This window comes from Stenella coeruleoalba (assembly GCF_951394435.1).
Source record: "Stenella coeruleoalba genome assembly, chromosome: 3".
NCBI classification, from domain to species: domain Eukaryota; kingdom Metazoa; phylum Chordata; class Mammalia; order Artiodactyla; family Delphinidae; genus Stenella; species Stenella coeruleoalba.
Genome location: NC_137148.1, coordinates 80,923,740 through 80,951,260, shown reverse-complemented (window position 1 = coordinate 80,951,260; position 27,521 = coordinate 80,923,740). Strand labels below are relative to the sequence as shown.

Genomic DNA, 27,521 nt, shown 5'->3' with positions numbered 1-27,521 from the left:
ATGCTCAGCAGGATTTCCTTCTCCAGGAAGAGGCAAACAAGTGTCTCAAGTTGCTAATTTATTCATCCAAATGCCTCACAGTAGGTGATCTTTGCTTCATGCTGTAATGGTTAGTATTAGCCATTTCCTCATAGTCTTAACCTAAAATTGCTTTCATTAACATAAATATTCCTTCTTAATTTCCAAGTCCATTTGGCACTATCCTTTCAGTATTTCAGGCAAAAAAAAAATTATTGAAGAGTATTTGATGACAATATTATATTAACTTCAGGTGTGCAACATAGTGATTCAATATTTTTGTAGATTATACTCCAGGCAAAAAATTTTAGTCACCTTTGACTACTGATTCTCTGTCTCACATGTATGAAATTATATTATAATTCATATAACAGTAAATTGTATCATCACAAATCACTAACATACAAATCTTAACCCTTACAACCAGAACATTCATTAGGAACTAATTTTTTTTTGTTACTAGATCATAATAACAGCTTCTTAACAGTCTCCTTACCTCTATTTTTTCCCTTTTTAAATTCTTTCTGCATGTTACTGCTAGCTTACTCTTCCCCAAACTAATTTTATCTTGACAATAACAGGAGGAAAATATTTCAATTCTCTACTAAAAATCCTCTAATATCTTTATGTTGTCTATCATATTAAATTTAAATTCCTGTCTGATTTGTGTGATTTTTAAATAATCTGGTCCTAGATTATTTTTTTCAATTTTGTCCATTACTTAGGAACTGTTTCAGTGACCTAATGAATATAGTAAATATATACTACTGATTTGGTAATTCCTGTCTTCCCAATAAGAATGTAAACTTCACAAGGGGAAGGATAGTATCTAATACTTCTCTTTATTTTTCACAGAATCTATAATAGTAATAAAAAAAGTTTTTAAATAATCACTTGCAGATTTGTACATTAAATTAAAAAAATAAATCAATTTCTAAATGTCACTGAAATCTATTTGTTTTAAATCAATTAAAATCATGTTAGGTCAAAGGAAATAAAATTTCAAGCTAAAGAATTTATATGGCCTAAGAATTAAGTTATTATGTCATCCCTATTTTAATATTCTTTGCTCATAAATGAGAAAATTAACTCACCATGTTTTCTGAAAGACAAATGCTTTTAAGTCATAAATTGTTTACAGACTTCTTTCCAAAGCTCTATCTACTGTCATTTAATAGGAAAATTGCTTTCTGTGTTTCATAATAGTTGTGGAAATTCCAGTTTATGGCTTATAATCTTTTTTATAATTGTCCACTGCTTTGTCACTGCATATGTTAAGCTCCCTTACAAAGTTGAATCCCATTTAGAATTTAATAAAACTCAAATTGTATTAGTGTGTTGATTGTTTATAACAAATTTTCTTTAATCTACTTTAAAAAATACATTTTTCTTGGGCTTCCCTGGTGGCGCAGTGGTTGAGAGTCCGCCTGCCGATGCAGGGGACACGGGTTCGCGCCCTCGTCCGGGGAGACCCCACATGCCGCGGAGCGGCTTGGCCCGTGAGCCATGGCCACTGAGCCTGTGCGTCCAAAATACATTTTTCTTAATGAATAGCAACTTATGCTCACCTAAGAACCACCTTACATTTCATCCATCAATGTCATAATACTGTCACTACTTTTGCGGTTTATTCACAAATTTCCAGCTTTCATTTTGTGTTGTGTAGAGGAATGAGTTAATTCTTTCAAAAGACCTTGTGGCATGTTAAATCCATTCCTTTTAACACCTTGAGGTGTATTTGTTTTTCTTCCTACAGTGCACTCAACTAAATGCTCTTTTGTTGACACCTAATACGTAACATGTTAGAGACCAAATTCATTATTTTCACCCAGCAAATTTCTTCTTTCTCAAATACCCCAAAAGTTCACACTGGTGCTTTTCCCTCTTTCTCCTTCAGGTGATTTGTTGGATAATTGTCTTCTCTGAATATCTTAAAAGTGAGTGAGTTTATATATAGATATAGAGGTAGAGATAGAGATATTTCAGACATGAGAAAATTCCAACTGTTTCTACCTTTCATTTCTATTGAATTAGTTGGTATCTGATTACTAAATGGGCATAAAAATCTGTGTCAGTAGAAATCTGGAAACCTGGGATCTTCTCCAACTCTACTAAATGGTGACTAGATGTTGTTTAATCTCTTTGGTCCTCCATTCCTTCATCTGTATTATTAGGTTATTGAAGTATCTCTCAGAGGTCCTTTTAATATTGAAACTGGTCATAATTCAGTGGGTGGTGGGAAGTGTGTGAGGTGCATCCTCATGGCTGAGTAATCATGGATAAGGTATATTGGGACTCTCACTAACAGTACTGCCCATAAATGTGGGTTTGTCTCAGACAATCACCTGCCACATTGCGTATAAATTTTGTATTGATAAACTAAAGGAATAACAGCTTTTAATCATAGTACTCTGAGGTCTCCTTATGATATTTATTATGTAAATATGGATGCTTATATTTAGCGTGTCTCCTCACAAGCATTTGAATTTCTTAAATTCAGTCTCCTTTTTACTAGTGTGGAATAAGAAGTCCATTTCATTCTCTGAAAATGGAATGAGTTTAGGAATGGAGAAAGAAACTACTTTCCTTTGGCAAGATCCCCTGAGCTAAGATGCCAGCTTCATTTTTCTTCGTTTTTTAGTGTTAATTTGGTTCAACTTTTGTTTGCTGCTGGTGCACTGTCATTTGAAATCCAGAAAACAAGAAAAGAAATTGCATCCTATTAATTCAATATATTTAGAACTTGGAAAATTCTTAACTTCTGAGGGTTTAATAATTCATTTTTTCTATTTATGATATAATCATTGGGGGAAAAAGAGCATTTTAAATTTAGAGAATATTGAACATATCTCTGTAAAATCTTCCATGCAATGTTAAATGTTATACCTATCTGACTCAGTTGGCTCAGAAATTCATAGCCATCATGTTTTATCTTCTCATGGGGAATTTTTTTTAAATGAGAAAAATCTACCAACAAATATATGCTTAAACAGAAGAAATGATTCTATTTTTATAACTTTCTATTGAAATTAAAATGTATAAACACATAATTATTTTGGAGTGGATTCTACAGTAGATTTTATGGAGTTTACATAAAAGGAGATACTGTTAGTAAAATTATATTCTGCACAAAACTATTTGGTGTATGAAAAGAAAAGTTATTACAGTGATGTTTCCACTAATGATCTGTTTGGTTTACTGCCATGTAAGAATAAAAGCATATTTTGGGCTTTTATTTCAGTTGCATGAAATTTCCTTCAGAGAGAGAGTTGTTTAAAAGAATTTTCTGTAATAATAAGTCTTTTTGAAGAAATAGTATTATTTAAATACATTTTGAAAGAGGCAAGATTAGGAAAATAGGAAGAGATGGCAGCTTGACCACTTCTGCCCTGCTGTCATTATCCTAATTTCCATCCAACAGCTATATCTCTTCCATGCTATACACAAGTTAAACTGAGGGTTAGAGGCTGGTAGCAAGGCCTCAGGCTTAACGGGAGTCCTAGAAGAGAGAGTATCGCTATTTTTCCCTGGGGCTTGATATCACTTTGGGAAAAGTGGAGGGGAGTTTAGGGTGAAGATCTAAAGGACCAGATGGGTTCCAGATAGAACCTGACCTGAAGATAACCATGAATCCTATTCCCCACAAGGGGAGAAGCTGTGTATTTCCTTCAGGTGTGCTTCAAAGAAGACTGGTTGGTCCCTCTGCACTGGAGGTGCTGTGAGACAGCAACCCTAGCATGCTGAGTTCTCTGTACTACTGAAAATTAGAGTGGCAGGGAACTGACAATTTGATTGTTGCCTCTTCTTAGACTAGGAATAAAGTGCTTTGCACCACTCCCCAGGTCGCTGTCACCTCACTCCAGTATTTGGACTAAGTCTTTATGAGCAGGCAAGAGAAAATTTTGTAGTTGCTAAGGAGCTCCAGCAGATAGAACAGACCAAAAGAAACAACTTAATCAAAGAAGACTGCTCTTAGGAGGAAGATATTTTAAGTAAAAGCAACAGTTTTAGTTTAACTAAAACACAATTTCAATTTAAAAAGGAATTTTAAATTTGTGATTTTGATCAGATTTGAAAAGTTCCACAGCCAATATTTTTTCAGTTATTGTTCTGCCCTGTTATTCCTCTCCTCCTCTAATATAAATCCAATTATATGAATGACAGGCCATTAGGTCTTTTGTTCTTTTCTGTATTTTTCTGGATATTTATTTTTATACCAACTTCAGCTTCACTGGTCTTCTCTTCTGTTTGTTATTCTGCTTTTAACCCCATATTTTTGTGGCCACACCTCGCAGTTTGCAGGATCTTAGTTCCTTTACCAGGGATAGAACCCAGGGCAACAGCAGTGAAGGTGCAGAGTCCTAACCACTGGACTGCCAGGGAAGTCCCTTAACCCCATTTTAAATGTTTAATTTCAGTTATTGCAGTTCGCAAATTTAGAATTTCTCCGATTTTCCTTTTTTTATAGATTCTAGTTTTTTGGTACAAATTTCTGTATTTTCCCTCTTCTTTTAATTTATTTTTATTTTTAAAATTAATTTTTATTGGAGTATAGTTGATTTACAATGTTGTGTTAGTTTCTCCTGTACAGCAATATGAATCAGTTATACATATACATATATCCACTCTTTTTTAGAGTCTATTCCCATATTGGTCATTACAGAGTATTGAGTAGTTTCCTGTGCTATACAGTAGGTCCTTATTAGTTATCTATTTTATATGTAGTAGTTTGTATATGTCAATCCCAATCTCCCAATTTATCCCTACCCCCCTTTCCCCCTTGGTAACCATAAGTTTGTTTTCTACATCTGTGACTCTATTTCTGTTTTGTAAATAGGTTCACTTGTACCATTTTTTTAGATTCCACATATAATCAATATCATATGATATTTGTCTTTCTCTGTCTGACTTACTTCACTCAGTATGACAATCTCTAAGTCCATCCACGTCACTGCAAATGGCATTATTTTGTTATTTTTATGACTGAGTAATATTCCATTATATATATGTACCACATCTTCTTTATCCATTCTTCCATCGATGGGCATTTAGGTTGCTTCCATGTCCCAGCTATTGTAAATAGTGCTGCAATGAACATTGGGGTACATATATTTTTTTCAAATTATGGTTTTCTCCAGATATATGCCCATGAGTGGGATTGCTGAATCATATAGTAGCTCTCTTTTTTATTTTTAAAGGAACCTCCATACTGTTCTCCATAGTGGCTGTACCAATTTACATTTCCACCAACAGTGCAAAAGGGTTCCCTTTTCTCCACACCCTCTCCAGCATTTATTGTTTGTAGATTTTTTGATGATGGACATTTGGACCGGTGTGAGGTGATACGTCATTGTAGTTTTGATTTGCATTGCTCTGATAATTAGTGATATTGAGCACTTTTCATGTGCCTTTGGCCATCTGTATGTCTTCTTTGGAGAAATGTCTATTTAGATATTCTGCCCATTTTTTGATTGGGTTGTTTGCTTGTTTTTGAGCTGCATGAGCTGTTTGTATATTTTGGAGATTAATCCCTGTTGATCATTTGTTTGCAAATATTTTCTTCCATTCTGTGGGTTGTCTTTTCATTTTGCTTATGGTTTTATTTGCTATGCAAAAGCTTTTACGTTTAATTAGGCCCCATTTGTTTATTTGTTTGTTTGTTTGTTTTCATTACTCTAGGAAGTGGATCAAAAAAGTTCTTACTGTGATACTGTGATATATGTCAGTGTTCTGCCTATGTTTTCCTCTAAGAGTTTTATAGTATTCAGTTTTACTTCTAGGTCTTTAGTGCCTTTTGAGTTTATTTTTGTGTATGGTGTTAGAGAGTGTTCTAATTTCATTCTTTCACATGTAGCTGTCCAGTTTTTCCAGCACCACTTACTGAAGAGACTGTCATTTCTCCATTGTATATTCTTGCCTCCTTTGTCATAGATTAGGTGACCATAGATGTGTGGGTTTATGTCTGGACTTTCTATCCTGTTTCTATCCTGTTTTTGTGTCAGTACCATATTATTTTGATTACTGTAGCTTTGTAGTATAGTCTGAAGTCAGGGAACCTGATTCCTCCAGTTCTGTTTTTCTTTCTCAAGATTGCTTTGGCTTTTCGGGGTCTTTGTGTTTCCATACAAATTGTAAAATGTTTTGTTCTAATTCTGTGAAAAATGCTATTGATAATTTGATAGGGATTGCACTGAATCTATAGATTACTTTGGGTAGTATAGGCATTTTGACAATATTGATTCTTCCAGTCCAAAATCATGGTATATCTCTCCATCTGTTTGTGTCATCTATGATTTCTTTCATCAGTGTTTTATAGTTTTGTGAGTACAGGCCTTTTGCCTCCTTAGGTAAGTTTATTCCTAGGGATTTTATTCTTTTGGATGCAATGGTAAATGGGATTGTTTCCTTAATTTTTCTTTCTGATATTTTGTTGTTAGTGTATAGGAATGCAGGAGATTTCTATGTATTAATTTTGTAGGCTGCAACTTTATTAAAGTCATTGATGAGCTCTAGTAGTCTTCTTATAGCAGTTTTAGGATTTTCTATGTATAGTATCATGTCACCTGCAAACAGTGACAGTTATACTTCTTTTCCAATTTGGTTTCCTTTTATTTCTTTTTCTTCTCTGATTGCCATGGCTAAGACTTCCAAAACTATTGATGTTGGGTAAAAGGGGAGAGAGTCTTGTCTTGTTTCTGATCTTAGAGGAAATGCTTTCAGTTTTTCACCATTGAAAATGATGTTTGCTCTGGATTTGTCCTATATGGTCTTATATGGACTTTTTTTTTCCTCTTGAATTTCTGTCATTTTTACCCCATCTCCTGACAGTCCTGGAAATTATTTATTTAATGCCAGTGGTGTGTTTGAAAAATTGTGGAGGGCTCTGCAAGATCCTATTTTCCTCTTTGATCTATTTACTTTACTTCTAGAATGTGCTAGAAGTAAGGGCAACTTTTCCTGGTCCAAGTAAGGATAAACTATTTTAGTCTTTATGATGTTTAGCCAGTTTCCTATTAGCTTTTGTTTAGGGCAATCCTTGTTTATTCTTACCCTTGTTTTCCTAGCATTAGTATCAAGAAAATCCCCCTTGTAATTAAAATTGTTTGGATGAGACCAGGGATCGGCAAACATTTTAAGTGAACAGCAAAATAGTAAATATTTTAGGCTTTTCAGAACATACAGTCTCTGTCATAACTACTCAGTTCTGCTACTGAGCCACAAAAGCATCCATTAGAGAAACCATAAACAAATGAATATGTCTTTGCTCCAATAAAACTTTATTTATAAAAACAGATATTGGGCTGAATTGAACCTGTGGGTCATAGATTCTGATCTCTAGTTTAGACTGTAAATATGTATTCCTTTAATTTCTTAGCCTTTGTCCCATGACTTGAAGAAATGAATAAGGCTTCAAGGAGAAAAGCATAACAGAATGTTAAGCTCATTTTTCTACAGCTCCCTTTTCTACAGGGTCTTTCTCCTCCAGATATTAGATCACTTTGTAGGCTTGAATTACAATTATTTGCTCCCCTGGTTCCTAGAGGCCACCATAAGTTCTGACCTTATTTATGCTTGTTTACTACATTTCCTACTGTTATTAATCAACATATACTTTGAAAGAAAAGTGATAGAAAATATTGGACTCTTGTCAATGCTTTTTCTTCTCTCTAGGATCTTTGCCCTGTAAAACTGTGGTTTTCTTAATTTTACTCTATTACCTTTCCAAGAGCTGATTTTGTTTTTTCTTACAAATTTTATACTTATTCTTGAAGGGGCAAGTTGGTCTAATACAAGCTAATCTATCATAGTGGGAAGCAGAAGTCCCCAAAGGAAAAATTTTAAAAAGCAATTTGTAGCATTTGAATAAATTAGCAAAATATGGAAGTAGAAAACCATGGTAACAATGAAATGACGGAAAAAGCAAACATTGACTAAGGAACCAAGTATTACACTATATACCGGAAACTACTCAATCTTAATAATGTAAGATATGATCTGAATAGTTGAATGAGATGTCATGCTTTTGACAGAAAGATTAATGTGATGAAATTTTCAATTCTCTCTGAATTATATTATAAATTTAATGTAATTTCCAATGGGATCACAGCAATCAGTTTTTAGTTGTGTAAAATGATCTCGAATTCTATTTGAAAATTAAAATCTTGTGAATAGCCAAAATAATTACAACAAAGAAAAACAAAAGACTGGCCTTGTAAGAAAGTGAAACAATTTAAAGTCATCAGAATTTTTAAAAAATTGTTTTCGGTATAAGAATAGAAAATCCAAGAGTGAAACCAAGTGGAGAACAATAGATTCCAGTGTATACATAATTGAAATTTTATATTTGACACTGGTATATTTTAATTTTGTGGGAACATAATGGCTGATTTATCAAATGTGTTGACCCAACTGTCATTCTAAATAGGAGAAAATAAAGATTATTATCTCATACTATTCAAAAATAAATTTTAGATGAAACACAACATAAATGTAAAAATTAAACATTTTTTAATAAAATGTAAGAGATTAAAGGAATATCCTATTGGTTAGGAAGAATTTTAGCCATGTCAGAACACCTAGAAGCTATGGAAAAAAAGATATATTTGACTATATGTTTTTTTAAAATATGCTACATCACAAAATACACCATAAACAATGTTAATATACCTAGTATTGATTACGATTAATATTTGCAACTGAGAATCTCTCAGGGGCCTGAGGGTGTCTCTCCACATTTTATAGTCTCCGGGCAGGTGGTCACATGGTGACAAAGGTGACCCTCGCCCAGAGGCACATGGTTCATTATAGAATTCTCAATATGATATATACACTCCAACCCTTATATCAACCAATTCTTCAAGTATTTACTCCTCTTCCTTATCACTATACTAATCCTTGTTACAGCCAACAACCTCTTCCAACTTTTTATTGGATGAGAAGGAGTAGGAATCATATCTTTCCTGCTTATCGGAAGATAGTATGGGCAAGCAGACGCAAACACAGCTGCTCTTCAAGCAATTTTATATAACCGCGTCGGAGATGTCGGATTCATCATATCAGTGGCATGATTTTTATCTAACACAAACGCATGAGACCTACAACAAATTTTCATACTCAACCAGAACTCTTTAAACCTACCCCTCATAGGACTCGTACTAACCGCAGCCAGAAAATCAGCCCAATTCGCACTTCACCCCTGACTCCCTTCAGCAGTAGAAAGCCCTACCCCAGTCTTGGCCCTACTCCACTCAAGCACAGTGGTTGTAGCAGGAGTTTTCCTGCTTATCCGATTTTACCCTTTAATAGAAAGCAACAAACTCATTCAAACAATAATGCTCTGCCTAGGAGCCCTTACTGCCGTCTTTACAGCTGTCTGTGCCCTCACTCAAAACGATATTGAAAAAGTTATTGCCTTCTCTACCTCCAGCCAACTAGGTTTAATAATAGTAATGATTGACCTGAACCAACCTCTTCTAGCATTTTTACACATTTGCATGCACGCTTTCTTTAAAGCCATATTATTTCTATGCTCTGGGTCTATCATTCACAACCTAGTCAATGAGCAGGACATTCGAAAACTAAGAGGGTTATTCAGGACCTTGCCGTTCACTGCAACAGCCCTTATCATTTGATGCCTAGCACTAACAGGAATACCATTTCTCACTGGATTTTACTCTAAAGACCTGATTATTGAAACCGCCACTATGTTTTATACCAACGCCTGAGCCCTATTAATGACTCTAACCGCTACCTCCCTCACAGCTATCTATAGCACTCACATTATCTTCTTTGCACTACTAGGACAGCCCCGCTTCTCTCCTTCTGTGCCTGTTAATGAAAACAACTCCCTCTTAATCAACTCCATCAAGCGCCTATTAATCGGAAGTATTTTTGCTGGCTTCATCATCTCCAACAGCATTCCTCCAACAACCATCCCCCTAATAACCATACCCCTACATTTAAAATTGACTGCCCTTGTAGTAACAACCTTGGATTTTGTACTAGCATTCAAAATCAACCTTAACACACAAAACTTAAAATATATATACCCCTCAGACTCCTCTAAGTTCTCCACTCTTTTAGGATACTTCCCCACCATCATACACTGCCTACCTCCCCATCTAAATCTATTAATAAGCCAAAAATTAGCAACCTCCTTACTAGACTTAATCTGACTAGAAACCATCCTACCAAAGACTACAGCCTTCATTCAACTAAAATATTCCACATTAGTCTCAAATCAAAAAGGCCTTATCTCGGTGCTTTGTGACCACCTAGAGGGGTGGGATAAGAAGGGTGGGAGGGAGGGAGATGCAAGAGGGAAGAGATATGGGGACATATGTATATGTATAACTGATTCACTTTGTTGTAAAGCAGAAACTAACACACCATTGTAAAGCAATTATACTCCATAAAGATTTAAAGAACATTTTTTTAAAAAAGGCATTATCAAGCTCTACTTCTAATAATTCCTTATTTCTATCACCCTCAGCATGCTGCTATTTAATTACCCTGAGTAATTTCCATAATAACCACAACACCAATAAATAATGACCAACCCGTAACAATCACCAACCAAGTACCATAACTATATAACACCACAGTTCCCATAGCCTCTTCACTGAAAAACCCAGAGTCACCCGTATCACAAATAACTCAATCTCCCACCCCATTAAACTCAAACACAATCTCCACATCCTCATGCTTCAAAATATAAAGTACTACTAAAAACTCTACTACTAACCCTAAAAGAAATGCTCCTAGCACAACCTTGTTAGAAACCCAAACCTCAGGGTATTGTTTGGTGGCCATAGCCATTGTATAACCAAACACGACCAATATTCCCCCTAAATAAATCAGAAATACCATTAAACCTAAAAATGAACCACCAAAATTTAAGACAATCCCGCACCCAACACCACCACCCACAATCAACCCTAGACCCCCATAAATAGGAGAAGATTTTGAAGAAACCCCCACAAAACTAATCACAAAAATAATGCTCAAAATAAATACAATGTATGTCATCATTATTCCCACATGGACTTCAACCATAACCAATGACATAAAAAATCATCGTTGTCATTCAACTACAAGAACACCAATGACCAACACCCGAAAAATACACCTGCTAATAAGAATTCTCAACAACACATTGACCTCCCCACTCCATCAAATATCTCATCATGATGAAACTTTGGCTCCCTGCTAGGCGTCTGCCTACTCCTACAAATCCTAACAGGTCTATTCTTGGCAATACACTACACACCAGACACAACAACTGCCTTGTCATCAGTAACACACATCTACTGAGACGTCAACTATGGCTGAATCATCCGGTACATACATGCAAACAGAGCTTCCATGTTTTTTATTTGCCTTTATGCCCCCATAGGATGTGGCTTGTACTAAGGATCCTACGCCTCTCAGGAAACATGAAACATTGGAATTATCCTGCTACTTACAGTCATAGCCACCGCATTTATAGGCTACATCCTACCCTGAGGACAGATATCATTCTGAGGTGCAACTGTTATCACAAACCTACTCTCAGCAATCCCATGTATCGGCACCACCCTTGTCGAATGAATCTGAGGTGGTTTTTCTGTAAATAAAGCAACACTAACACGATTCTTTGCCTTCCACTTCATTCTCCCTTTCATCATCACAGCACTAGCGGCCGTCCACCTATTCCTCCACGAAACAGGATCTAACAACCCCACAGGAATTCCATCCAATACAGACAAAATCCAATTCCACCCCTATTATACAGTTAAAGACATTTTGGACGCTTTACTATTAATCTTAGCCTTGTTGGTACTAGCCCTATTCTCACCCGACCTGTTAGGAGATCCTGACAACTACACCCCAGCAAACCCACTCAGCATGCCACCACACATCAAACCAGAATGATATTTTCTATTCACATATGCAATCCTATGATCAATCCCCAACAAACTAGAGGAGTCTTAGCTCTGCCACTCTCGATCCTAATCTTGGCATTCATTCCAATACTCCATACATCTAAACAACGAAGCATAATATTTCGACCCTTCAGTCAATTCTTGTTCTGAGTACTAGTGGCAGACTTACTGACACTAACATGAATCGGAGGACAGCCTGTGGAGTACCTGTATATGACTGTCGGACAGCTTGCATCTATCCTATACTTTCTTTTAATTCTAGTATTAATACCAATAGCTAGTCTCATGAAAAACAAGCTCCTGGGCTTCCCTGGTGGCGCAGTGGTTGAGAGTCCGCCTGCCGATGCGGGGGACACAGGTTTGTGCCCCGGTCTGGGAGGATCCCACATGCCACGGAGCGGCTGGGCCTGCGCGTCCGGAGACTATGCTCCGCAACGGGAGAGGCCACAACAGTGAGAAGCCCGTGTACCACAAAAAAAAAAAAAAAAAAAAAAGAAAAGAAAACAAACTCCTGAAATGAAGAGTCTTTGTAGTATAACGCAATACCCCAGTCTTGTAAACTGGAAAAGGAGAACAGCACATCTCCCCGAGGCTCAAGGCTGAAATTTTATATAAACTATTCCCTGAAAAAAGATATAAGACATTCACAAAACTACAGTGCTATGTCAGTACTAAAAATAATTTATTTTACTGCATACATGCTATGTAAGTCGTGCATGCTTGTACTGCCACATAATCAAAACAGCGTCTCTCTTGTGTATATGTATATGTACATTGTATGTATAATTGTGCATTAAGTTGTTTGCACCATGAATAATAAGCATGTATAGTCTATTATTAATATTACGTAGTACATAGTTATTATTGATCGTACATAGTACATTAAGTTAAATCAATTCAAGCCAACATGTCCTATAATCCTGTCCATTATATCGCGAACTTAATCACCATGCTGCGTGAAACCAGCAACCCGCTCGGCAGGGTTCCCTCTTCTCACTCTGGGCCCATGAACCGTGGGGGTTTCTATTAGTGAACTTTATCAGACATCTGGTTCTTCAGGGCCATCCCACTTAAAATCACCCACTCTTTCACCTTAAATAAGACATCTCTATAGACTAATGACTAATCAGCCCATGCTCACACATAACTGTGATTTCATACATTTGGTATTTTTTATTTTGGGGGGAAGATTGCTTGGATTCAGCTATGACCTTAAACACAGTCAAGCACATTGTAGCTGGACTTGTATGTATTTGCTCTCTGGCTAGCACAACCAACGTGTGCAGTTGAAATAATGGTTACAGAACATAATACTTTACTATCCCCCCCCCCCGCAGATTTGAATAATTGTATATTATAACGAATTAAGCCTCAACCCCCCATATCATACCAATGAACTACTTAGATATTCGCCACCCATATAGACAGACTCCCCCCTGGATTCACCAATCATCCTATCGAAAATCTAATACTAAATCTGACATAAGCCACATAATATAAACATACAAACATCACCTACGTACAGCAAGTTAATGTAGCTTAAACACCTCATAAAGCAAGACACTGAAAATGTCTAGATGGGCCTACTAGCCCCATAAATATAAAGGTTTGGTCCCAGACTTTCTATAAGTTTTTAATAGAATTACACATGCAAATATCCACATCTCAGTGAGAGTGCCCTCTAGGTCACTAAGATTAAAAGGAACAGGTATCAAGCACGCCACACCAGCAACTTACAACACCTTGCTTAGCCACACCCCCACGGGAGACAGCAATGATAAAAATTAAGCCATGAACGAAAGTTTGACTAAGCCATATTAATTAGGGTTGGTAAACTTCGTGCCAGCCACTGCGGGTCAATAATCATACGATTATTGACCCAAGCTAATAGAACTATGGCGTAAAGTGTGTTAAAGAGCCACACAAGATAAAGTTAAACCTTAATTAAGCTGTAGAAAGCCATAATTAAAACTAAAATAAACTACGAAAGTGACTTCAATATAATCTGATCACACGATAGCTAAGACCCAGACCGGGATTAGATACCCCACTATGCTTAGTCCTAAACCCAAATAACCATAAAAACTAGATTATTCGCCAGAGTACTACCAGCAACAGCCTAAAACTCAGAGGACTTGCCGATGCTTCACACCCCTCTAGAGGAGCCTGTTCTATAACCGATAAACCCCGATTAACCTCATCAACCCTTGCTACTCCAGTCTATGTACTGCCATCTTCAGCAAACCCTAAAAAGGAGCAAAAGTAAGCATAACTATAATACATAAAAACATTAGATCAAGGTGTAACTTATGGGATGGAAAAAATGGGCTACATTTTCTATACCAAGAACACCCTTTATATTCACACGAAAGTTTTTATGAAACCTTAAAATCAAAGGGGGATTTAGTAGTAAATTAAGAATAGAGCCCTTAATTGAATAAGGCCATGAAGCACGCACACACTGCCCATCACCCTCCTCAAATGCCATGACAAAGCCCTAGTCCATCAACACATGCTAGACAATTATATGAGAGGAGACAAGTAGTAACAAGGTAAGCATACTGGAAAGTGTGCTTGGATAGAACAAGATATAGCTTAAATAAAGCACCTAGTTTACACCTAGAAGATTTCATAAGCTATGTATGTCTTTAACCAAATCTAGCCCACACCTTTCCCACCATTACTAGCACAAACCAATCAAATAAAACATTCACCAGACATCTAAAGTATAGGAGATAGAAATTTAAACACTGATGGCACTATAGAGAAAGTACTGTAAGGGAATGATGAAAGAAAAATTAAAAGTAATAAAAAGCAAAGTTTACCCCTTGTACCTTTTGCATAATGAATTAACTAGTAACAATTTAACAAAGAAAACTTAAGCTAAACTACCCGAAACCAGCCGAGCTACTTATGAACAGTTAATAGAATGAACTCATCTATATGGCAAAATAGTGAGAAGATTTATAAGTAGAGGTGAAAAGCCTAACGAGCCTGGTGATAGCTGGTTGTCCAGGAAAAGAATTTTAGTTCAACATTAAATAATACTAGAAACCATAATAAGCCTCAACGTATATTTAGATGTTAGTCTAAAAAGGTACAGCTTTTTACAAATGGATACAACCCTGACTAGAGAGTAAAAACAAACAATACCATAGTTGGCCTAAAAGCAGCCACCAGTTAAGAAAGTATTCAAGCTCGACAACAAAACAACATTTTAATTCCAATATTAAGTAAATCAACTCCTAGCCTAATTACTGGATTAATCTATAAGACTATAGAAACAATACTGTTAACATGAGTAACAAGAAATATTTCTCCTTGCACAAGCTTACATCAGCAACTAATAATATACTGATAATTAACAGCAAATAAATATAATCCAACACTAAATTATTTATTAAAAACACTGTTAACCCAACACAGGCGTGCACCCAAGAAAAGATTAAAAAAAGTAAAAGGAACTCAGCAAACACAAACCCCGCCTGTTTACCAAAAACATCACCTCTAGTATCACCAGTATTAGAGACACTGCCTGCCTGGTGACAATCGTTAAACGGCCGCGGTATCCTGACTGTGCAAAGGTAGCATAATCATTTGTTCTCTAAATAAGGACTTGTATGAATGGCCACACGAGGGTTTTACTGTCTTACTTTTAATCAGTGAAATTGACCTCCCCGTGAAAAGGCGAGGATAACAAAATAAGACGAGAAGACCCTATGGAGCTTCAATTAATCAATCCCAAAATCACAATCTTGAACCACCAAGGAATAACAAAATTTTACATGGGTTGACAATTTCGGTTGGGGTGACCTTGGAGCACAGAAAACCCTCCAAATGATTAAAGCCTAGACCTGCTAGCCAAAGCATAGTATCACTTATTGATCCAAAAAATTGATCAACAGAACAAGTTACCCTAGTGATAACAGCACAATACTATTCTAGAGTCCATATCGACAATAGGGTTTACGACCTCAATGTTGGATTAGGACATACTAATGGTGTAACTGCTATTAAATGTTCGTTTATTCAATGATTAAAGTCCTACGTGATCTGAGTTCAGACTGGAGGAATCCAGATTGGTTTCTATCTATTACGCATTTCTCCCAGTATGAAAGGACAAGAGAAATAAGGCCCACTTTAAATAAGCGCCTTTAATGTAATTAATGATCTAATCTCAGCTTAATAAGTGAGCACAAACTAATCTACCTGAGACCAGGGTTTTGTTGGGGTGGCAGAGCCTGGCAATTGCATAAAACTTAAACCTTTATACTCAGAGTTTCAAACCCTCTCCCCAACAAAATGTTTATAATTAACATTTAAATGCTCATCCTCCCTATCCTCTCAGCCGTAGCATTCCTGACACTAGTAGAACATAAAATCTTAGGCTACATACAACTCCAAAAAGGACCAAACATTGTAGGCCCTCATGGTCTGCTCCAACCCTTTGCTGATGCAATCAAGCTGTTCACTAAGGAAGCCCTGCTACCAGCCACATCCTCCACCACTGTATTCATCATTGCACCTATCCTAGCCTTGACCCTAGCCCATGGTCACAGACGGGAGTTGTCCTGCCGCTACTTCAGGAAAAGGGCTTGTGTGTGGTAACAAGACTTCTTCAAGGTTTGGTGTGGAGATTACTGATGAAGATGTTGAGTTGCTACTTGACAGAATCCACCCTGATGAAAATGGAAATGTCAGATACCTCCAATTCACGGCCATGTTTGATTCGTGGTGAGGTTAAGGGATGATCTCAGAAAAAAGTTTCAAGAATTTGATCCCTCTCACACTAGATTTATCAGCAAGGCAGATTTTAAGGTGATTTGAACTGGGCTGTGCAACAACCTGAATGAATGTGAGTGTGGAATGCTTGGAAGGAGATGTGATACTAAAGGAGATGGAAGAGCTGTTGGAACTTTGATGTGTACTGACTTATCTAATGTTCACCACGGTCCTTTGAGGTGTCCCCCTGGCTAGCAAGCTCTATTTGGAATGCTACTTCCCTGCAATTCCTTTTCAGAATAAAGAACAGCAGGGGAAGCCGGATCCCACAATGGCGGCATCAGGGTTCGTGGCAAGAATCATGGCTTGCAGTCTGCCCCGGGTGGTCTTGTCTTCCTGCAGCTTGTAGACCCTTAGACTTAGGAGCTGTTTCAAGCACACAACCTTGAGAGAGTAAGGTGTTCTTGAGACCATTGGTACCGAATCCATAACTGAACCCAGTGAAGACCTCTATGAAAACGTTGAAGATTCTGGGAGAACATCCAGAGACCTACTCTTTTAGCCACCGGCTGCTGGAGACAGCCTCCTAGACAAATTACTACCAAGTCAGCCAGAACAGCTATTATAGACCCTCATAATCTGACTTCATAATGGAGAATGCCACATTCACTGCTGTGCAGCTGACAGGGTCTTGGTGCTCTGGCCGGGTGTCAAGCCTGAGCCTCTGAGGTGGGAGAGCCGGGTTCAGAGCATAGATCCATCAGAAAATCCCAGATCCCCATAATACCAATCAGGGAGAGCTCTCCCAGAGATCTCCTTCTCGATGCTAAGACCCAGCTCCACTCAACGAGCAGCAAGCTACAGTGCTGGACACCCCATGCCAAACAACTAGCAAGACAGGAACACAACCCCACCCATTAGCAGAAAGGCTGCCTAAAATCATAAGTTCAAGACACCCCAAAACACACCACTGGACAGAGTCCTGCCCACCAGAAAGACAAGATCCAGCCTCTTCCACCAGAAAACAGGCACCAGTCCCCTCTACCAGGAAGCCTACACAACCCACTGAACCAACCATACCTGCTGGTGGCAGACACGAAAAACAAGGGGAACTATGAACCTACAGCCTGTGAAAAGGAGACCCCAAACACAGTAAGTTAAGAAAAATGAGAAGACAGAGAAATACACAGCAGATGAAGGAGCAAGGTAAAAGCCCACCAGACCAAACAAATGAAGAGGAAATAGGCAGTCTACCTGAAAAAGAACTCAGAGTAATGATAGTAAAGTTGATCCAAAATCTTGGAAATAGAATAGAGAAAATACAAAAAACATTTAACAAGAACCTAGCAGAACTAAACAGCAAACAAACAATGATGAACAACACAATAAATGAAATTTAAAATTCTCTAGAAGGAATCAGTAGCACAATAACTGAGGCAGAGGAACAGATAAATGACCTGGAAGATAAAATAGTGGAAATAACTACCACAGAGCAGAATAAAGAAAAAAGAATGAAGAGAATCGAGGATGGTCTCAGAGACCTCTGGAACAACATTAAATGCACCAACATTCGAATTATAGAGGTCCCAGAAAAAGAAGAGAAAAAGAAAGGGACTGAGAAAATATTTGAAGAGATTATAGTTGAAAACTTCCCTAGTATGGGAAAGGAAATAATCAAATCCAGGAAACGCAGAGGGTCCCATATGGGATAAATACAAGGAGAAACATGACAAGACACATATTAATTAAACTATCAAAAATTAAACACAAAGAAAATATACTGAAAGCATCAAGGGAAAAGCAACAAATAACATACAAGGGAATCCCCATAAGGTTAACAGCTGATATTTCAGCAGAAATTCTGCAAGCCAGAAGGGAGTGACAGGACATATTTAAGGTGATGAAAGAGAAAAACCTACAACCAAGATTACTCTACCCAGCAAGGATCTCATTCAGATTCGACAGAGAAATTAAAACCTTTACAGGCAAGCAAAAGGTAAGAGAATTCAGCACCATCAAACCAGCTTTACAACCAATGCTAAAGGAACTTCTCTAGGCAGGAAACACAAGAGAAGGAAAAGACCTACAATAACAAACCCAAAACAATTAAGAAAATGGTAATAGAACATACATATTGATAGTTACCTTAAATGTAAATGGATTAAATGCTCCAACCAAAAGACATAGACTGGCTGAATGAATACGAAAACAAGCCCTGTATATATGTTGTCTACAAGAGACCCACTTCAGACCTAGGGATACATACAAACTGAAAGTGAGGTGATGGAAAAAGATATTCCATGCAAATGGAAATCAAAAGAAAGTTGGAGTAGCAATTCTCATAGCAGACAAAATAGACTTTAAAATAAAGACTATTACAAGAGGCAAAGAAGGAGACTACATAATGATCAAGGGATCAACCCAAGACGAAGATATAGCAATTGTAAATATTTATGCAACCAACATAAGAGCACCTCAATACAGAAGGAAAATGCTAACAGCAATAAAAGAGGATATTGACAGTAACACAGGCATAGTAGGGGACTTTAACACCCCACTTTCACCAATGGACAGATCATCCAAAATGAAAATAAATAAGGAAACACAAGCTTTAAATGATACATTAAACAAGATGGAATTAACTGATATTTATAGGACATTCCATCCAAAAACAGCAGAATACACTTTCTTCTCAAGTGCTTATGGAACATTCTCCAGGATAGATCTTATCTTGGGTCACAAATGGAGCCTTAGTAAATTTAAGAAAATTGAAATTGTGTCAAGTACTTTCTCTGACCCCAATGCTATGAGACTAGATATTAATTACAGGAAAAAAATCTGTAAAAAATACAGACACATGGAGGCTAAACCATATGCTACTAAATAACCAAGAGATCATTGAAGAAATCAAAGAGGAAATCAAAAAATACCTAGAAACAAATGAAAACACTATGGCCCAAAACCTATGGGATGCAGCAAAAGTAGTTCTAAGAGGGAAGTTTATGGCAATAGAATCCTACCTCAAGAAACAAGAAACATCTCAAATAAACAATCTAACCTTACACCTAAAGCAATTAGAGAAAGAAGAACAAAAAAACCCCAAACTTAGCAGAAGGAAATAAATCATAAAGGTCAGATCAGAAAACAATGAAAAAGAAATGAAGGAAACAATAACAAAGATCAATAAAACTAAAACCTGATTCTTTGAGTAGATAAACAAGATTGATAAACCATTAGCTAGACTCATCAAGAAAAAAAGGGAAGAGACTCAAATCAACAGAATTAGACGTGAAAAAGGAGAAGTAACAGCTGACACTGCAGAAATACAAAGGATCATGAGAGATTACTAGGCGCAACTCTATGCCAATAAAATGGACAACCTGGAAGAAATGGACAAATTCTTAGAAAAGCACAACTTACGAGGCTGAACCAGGAAGAAATAGAAAATATAAACAGACCAAGCACTGAAATTGAAACTGTGATTTAAAATCTTCCAACAAACAAAAGCCCAAGACCAGATGGATTCACAGGAGAATTCTATCAAACATTTAGAGAAGTGTTAACATCTATCCTTCTCAAACTCTTCTAAAATATAGCAGCGAGAGGAACACTCCCAAACTCATTCTAAGAGGCCACCATCACCCTGATACCAAAACCAAAGATGTTACAAAACAACAAAACTACAGGCCAATATCACTGATGATCATAGATGCAGAAATCCTCAACAAAATACTAGCCAACAGAATACAGCAACACATTAAAAGGATCATACACCATGATCAAGTGGGATTTATCCCAGGAATGCAAAGATTCTTCAATATACGGAAATCAATCAATATGATACACCATATTAATAAACTGTAGGATAAAAAACATATGATCATCTCAATAGGTGCAGAAAAAGTTTTCAAGAAAATTCAACACCGATTTATGATAAAAACTCTCCAGAAAATAGGCGTAGAGAGAACTTAACCTCAACATAATAAAGGCCGTATATTACAAATCCACAGCCAACATCATTCTCAATGTTGAAAAACTGAAACCATTTCCACTAAGATCAGGAACAAGACAAGATTTCCCCTCTCAGCACTGTTATTCAACATTGTTTTGGAAGTTTTAGCCACAGCAATCAGAGACACAAAAGAAATAAAAGGAATCCAAATTGGAAAAGAAGCAGTAAAACTGTCACTGTTTGCAGATGACATGATACTACATATAGAGAATCCTAAAGATGCTACCAGAAAACTACTGGAGCTAATCAATGATTCTGGTAAAGTAGCAGAATACAAAGTTAATGCACAGAAGTCTCTTGCATTCCTATACACTAATGATGAAAGATCTGAAAGAGAAATTAAGGAAACACTCCCATTTACCACTGGAGCAAAAAGAATACAATACTTAGGAATACACCTACCTAAGGAGACAAAAGACCTGTATGCAGAAAACTCTAAGATATGGATGAAAATAGTTAAAGATGATACAGACAGATGGAGACATATACCATGTTCTTGGATGAAGAATCAACATTGTGGAAATTACTACAGTACCCAAAGGAATCTACAGATTCAGTGCAATCCCTATCAAACTGCCAATGCTATTTTTCACCAGAACTGGAACAAAAAATTTCACAATTTGTATGGAAACTCACAAGACCATGAATAGCCAAAGCAATCTTGAGAAAGAATAACGGAGCTGGAGGAATCAGGCTCACTGACTTCAGACTATACTACAAAGCTACAGTAATCAAGACAGTATAGTACTGGTAGAAAAACAGAAATGTAGATCAATAGAACAGGATAGAAAGCCCAGAGATAAACCCACACACATATGGTCACCTTATCTTTGACAAAGGAGGCAAGAATATGCAATGGAGAAAAGACAGCCTCTTCAATAACTGGTGCTGGGAAAACTGGACAGCTACATGTAAAAGAATGAAATTAGAACACACCCTAACACCATAAACAAAAATAAACTCAAAATGGATTAAAGACCTGAATGTAAAGCCAGACACGATAAAACTCTTAGAGGAAAACATAGGCAGAACACTCTATGACATAAATCACAGCAAGATCATTTTTGACCCACCTCCTAGAGAAATGGAAATAAAAACAAAAATAAACAAATAGGACCTAATGACACTTAAAAGCTTTTGCACAGCAAAGGAGACCATAAAGAAGAAGAAAAAACAACCATCAGAATGGGAGATAATATTTGCAAACAAAGCAACTGAGAAAGGATTAAGCTCCATAATTTACAAGCAGCTCATGAAGCTCAATATCAAAAAAACAAACAAACAAACAACCCAGTCCAAAAATGGGCAGAAGAGCTAAATAGAGATTTCTTTATAGAAGATATACAGATGGTCACAAACACATGAAACAATGTTGAACATCACTAATCATCAGAGAAATGCAAATCAAACTACAATGAGGTATCACCTCACACCGGTCAGAATGGCCATCATCAAAAATTCTACAAACCATAAATGCTGGAGAGGGTGTGGAGAAAAGGAAACCCTCTTGCACTGTTGCTGGGAATGTAAATTGATACAGTCACTATGAAGAACAGTATGGAGGTTCCTTAAAAAACTAAAAATACACCTACCATACGACCCAGCAATCTCACTACTGCGCACATATCCTGAGAAAACCATAATTCAAAATGTGTCATGTACCACAATGTTCATTGCAGCACTATTTACAATAGCTAGGACATGGAAGCAACCTAAGTGTCCATCGACAGATGAATGGATAAAGAATATGTGGCACATATATACAATGGAGTATTACTCACCCAGAAAAAGAAACAAAATTGAGTTATTTGTAGTGGGTGGATGGACCTGGATTCTGTCATACAGAGTAAAGTAAGTGAGAAAGAGGAAAACAAATACCGTATGCTAACACATATATATGACATCTAAAAAAAAAAGAAAAAAAATTGTCATGAAGAACCAGGAGCAAGACGGGAATAAAGATGCAGACCTACTAGAGAATGGACTTGAGGACACGGGGAGGGGGAAGGGTAAGCTTGTACAAAGTGAGAGAGTCGTAGTTTATATATGGACATATAAACACTACCAAATGTAAAATAGGTAGTTAGTGGGAAGCAGTCGCATAGCACAGGGAGATCAGCTCGGTGCTTTGTGACCAGCTAGAAGGGTGGGATAGGGATGGTGGGAGGGAGGGAGATGCAGGAGGGAAGAGATATGGGGATATATGTATATGTATAACTGATTCCCTTTGTTATAAAGCAGAAAGTAACACACCATTGTAAAGCAATTTTACTCCAATAAAAACATGAAAAAAAAAGACAGCTTAACAGGAAAAACAAAAATACAACAACAACAAAAAGAAGATGTGGCACATATATACAATGGAGTATTACTCAGCCATAAAACGAAACAAAATTGAGTTATTTGTAGTGAGGTGGATGGACCTAGAGTCTGTCATACCAAGTGAAGTAAGTCAGAAAGAGAAAAACAAATACTGTATGCTAACACATATATGGAATCTAAAAAAAAAAAAGGAAAGGTTATGAAGAACCTACTGTCAGGACAGGAATAAAGACGCAGATGTAGAGAATGGACTTGAGGACATGGGGAGGGGGAAGGGTACGCTGGGACGAAGTGAGAGAGTGGCATGGACTTATATATACGACCAAATGTAAAATAGATAGCTAGTGGGAAGCAGCTGCATAGCACAGGGAGATCAGCTCGGTGCTTTGTGACCACCTAGAGGGATGGGATAGGAAGGGTGGGAGGGAGATGCAAGAGGGAGGGGATATGGGAATATATGTATACGTATAGGTGATTCACTTTGTTATAAGGCAGCAGCTAACACAACAATGTAAAGCAATTATACTCCAGTAAAGATATTAAAAAAAAATATTTGCAACTGAGTTAACCCCTGTAATATAGTGTGGCCAGTATTCTGAAAATTGGCAAATATATATAATAAGTGGTTTATTGATTTTACATTACAAGATATGATACATTCAATGTATATTTTTCTGATTAGCAATACCATTGTTAACAGGAAAAAGAAAGTCCTATAATATATTGCTAGTAGAAATATAAATTGTACAGTACTTAGAAATCTCTATGACAAAATCCATTAAAATAGAAATATATATAGTCAAATTTCTTCTATGAATATACCCTATAGAAATATGTCTCACTCATACAGTTACAGGATGTTTATTGTAACTGTGCTGTGGCAAAAAATGAAATAAGATGGATGCCTCTGTGTAAAAGAATTGCTGTACAAATATGGCATATCCAAACTATGGAGAATATGAAGATATTAAAAAGAGTAGTCACATAGAAGTTTTTCATCTTGATCTACTAAGTGAAAACTGTAAAATGCAGAGAGGTAGTTTTATTATGATCTCATTTTTCCAAAACAAATTTAAAATTACACCTCTAAATATAATGCTTTATATAATTTTATTAGCATGGAAAAACAATAGAGGTGAATATAAATTTCTTTGAGTGAAGATGAGGTAAGGGAATGTGGTCTGGAAAGGGGGAATATTCAGTTTACTCAGACCTTACAAACAAAATTCAATAATAAAATCTATGTAGCTAAGAGATTTTGGATATTAATGGTAAAATTAAAAGAGCTTGAAAGAATATGGGTGAGAGCTCTCTCAGCACACACTGGGAGGCATAAGTCCATCTGGGACACATGAAAGAGGTTCTTGAATGGTAACCAGAAATAGTCTCCTAACCACACTCATTATAACCAGTTCTTTAAAGCCTTGCTTCCTAAAATGTAGTTTATGGTTCTCAGCATTACCTGGGAATCTGTTAGAGACTCTGACACATACTTCACACAGTCCAAAATTATTGAATCAGAATTGGATTTTTACCAACCTCCCCAAAAGATTGATATGCACATTAATATTTGAGGAGCAATGCCTTTGTGGGTGATGACAGGCTAAGTCAGAACCCACTGTATATTTTTCCAATTTAAGTATATACTAGTATACATAGAAAAGTGTGCCAAGTTCTGATTTTTAAAATCTTTATACGTTTGTTCTCTATGTCTGTATCTCAATTTCTGCTTTGTAAATAAGATCGTGTATACCATTTTTTTTCAGATTCCACATATATGTGTTAATATACGATATTTGTTTTTCTCAAGGGAGAAGGTGGGGTGGGAGCAATTGGGAGATTGGAATTGACATATATACACTATTGATGCTATGTACAAAATAGGTAACTAATGAGAACCTACTGTATAGCACAGGGAACTGACCTAAATGAGAAGGAAATCCAAAAAAGAGGAGCTATATGTATACGTAAAGCTGATTCACTTTTGCTGTACAGTATAAACTATCACAATGTTGTAAAGCAACTATACTCCAATAAAAAAAATAAAGTAAAATATACACATGTATCACAAAAAAATTTAAAAAATAAAATCTTTAAAATAGACAAAGTACATTTTAGTGAAAGCAATAGCAGTAAATAATGCCAACAGTAACTCTGTGACATATTTTAATTACTAGTTAATTACTGTGTAGCCAACATAATACTCAGCATTGAAGCTATTAGAGTCTCGGTTCTCTCAATTACAAGATGGACTCTTTTTTTAAAATTTATTTTATTGAAGTATAGTTGATTTACAATGTTGTATTAATTTCTACTTTACAGCAAAGGGATTCAGTTATACATGTATATGCATTCTTTTTCATATATTTTCCCATTATGGTTTATCACAGGATGTTGAATATAGCTCCCTGTGCTATACAGTAGGACCTTGTTGTTTATTCATCCTATATATAATAGTTTGCATCTGCTAATCCCAAACTCTTACTCCATCCCTCCCTACCCTTGGCAAACACAAGTGTGTTCTCTACGTCTGTGAGTGTGTTTCTGTTTAATAGATAAGCTCATTTGTGTCATATTTTAGATTCCACATATAAGTGATATCATATGGTATTTGTCTTTGTCTGACTTACTTCACTTAGTATGATAATCTCTAGGTCCATCCATGTTGCTGCAAATGGCATTATTGCACTCTTTTTATGACTGAGTAGTATTTCATTGTACATATGTACCACATCTTCTTTATCCATTTATCTGTCAGTGGATATTTAGGTTGTTTCCACATCTTGACTATTGTAAATAGTGCTGCTATGAACATAGGGGTGCATATATATTTTCGAATTATAGTTTTCTCTGGATATATGCCCAGGAGTGGGATTGAAGGATTTTGTTGCAACTCTGTTTTTAGTTTTTTGAGGAACCTCTGTACTGTTTTCCATACTGATTACACCAATTTACATTCCCACCAACAGTGTAAGAGGGTTCCCTTTTCCCCACACCCTCTCCAACATTTGTTATTTGTAGATTTCTTAAAATGATGGCCATTCTAATCGGTGTGAGGTGGTACCTCATTCTAGTTTTGATTTACGTTTCTCTGATAATTATTGATTTTGAGCAGCTTTTCATGTGCCTCTTGGCCATCTGTATGTCTTCTTGGAAGAAATGTCTGTTTAGGTCTTCTGCCAAATTTTTGATTGGGTTGTTTGTTTTTTTGTTACTAAGTTGTATGAGCTGTTTGTATATTTTTGAAATTAAGCCCTTGTCGGTTGCATCATTTGCAACTATTTTCTCCCAGTGTGTAGGTTGTGTTTTCATTTTGTTTATTGTTCCCTTTGCTGTACAAAAGCTTGTAAATTTGATTAGGTCCCATTTGTTTTTATTTTTGCTTTTATTTCTATTGCCTGGGAAACTGATCTAAAAAAACATTGGTACAGTTTATTTCAGAGAATGTTTTGCCTGTGTTCTCTTCTAAGAGTTTTATGTCATGTCAATATTTAAGTCTTTAAGCCATTTTGAGTTTGTTTTTGTGTATGGTGTGAGGGTGTGTTCTAACTTCATTGATTTACATGCGGCTCTCCAACTTTCCCAACATCACTTGCTGAAAAGACTGTTAAAAGATGGAATCTTAATAAATAGAACTTGTTTCATCGGACTTCCATTATAACCAAAAATGTATCCAAAAATAATTTGAATATTGGAAATTTTTATATAAACATAAAGGCATTGTTATTGGGGTCTTAATTAAATGCACATATATCTTTTACTTTTTTTTCTTTGTTTCAGTGTTTTTCATGTTGGAATTTCCCAGAGCATCATGAAATAATTTTACTCAATCAAGAATACTGAAGGCCTAAAATATTATGTACCTATGCCTTAGCACATGTCTATAGATTCTTAAAAACTAGGAGACTCTGTCTCCTACATCTTATGATTTCTACTAATCTAATACTGCTTTTTAAAAACATTTTGTAATCTTCAGTATTTATAAATGAATACTAAGTAAATTATATACCTCTATAAACTGCATTACTTCAACAGAAATAATATATCTGAAAGACAAAATAATGTGATATGTGATTTTGTATGTGCATCAATAAAAATTAAAACAAATCATATTACAAAATGCAAAATGTCTTCAGTAGTAAATGAAATAATTTATAATTTTTAAACTTACCAGCAGCTAATAACAATGCGTCTCATTGTAAAGATGTCTTTGTTATATAAACAATTTTTCTTTGTCTTTCCTACATGAGTATTCTCATTTCATGTCTAGCTGACACCAAGTATTTCAAATCTTAGGTTAAAGAGTCATCAAAAGCTGCAGTCATTTAATAGGCCCAAAAGAGATGTAAGCATGCTCTTTGCAGTTTAAAAAGAGAGGACTTATCACATAAATAGCTACAGTAGAAGCACCTATCAGGCTGACCAAGAAAGAAGCAAAAAAAAAACCCAAAACAAAAAAACAATAATAACAACAGCAAACAGCCTTGAAATAGCTGTTAATAAAAAGGCAAGTGGAAAATTAA

General features: G+C 36.2%; 1 long non-coding RNA gene across 1 annotated transcript in view; it reads left to right on the top strand.

The window, feature by feature from the left end:
- The window catches only part of LOC307184700, a 166,785-nt gene extending 139,539 nt beyond the window's left edge, over positions 1–27,246 (top strand). The window contains exon 4 of the long non-coding RNA XR_013827798.1: positions 26,779–27,246. This is a non-coding gene — a long non-coding RNA (uncharacterized lncRNA). The remainder of the gene's footprint in view (positions 1–26,778) is intronic.
- Positions 27,247–27,521: the final 275 nt, after the last annotated feature.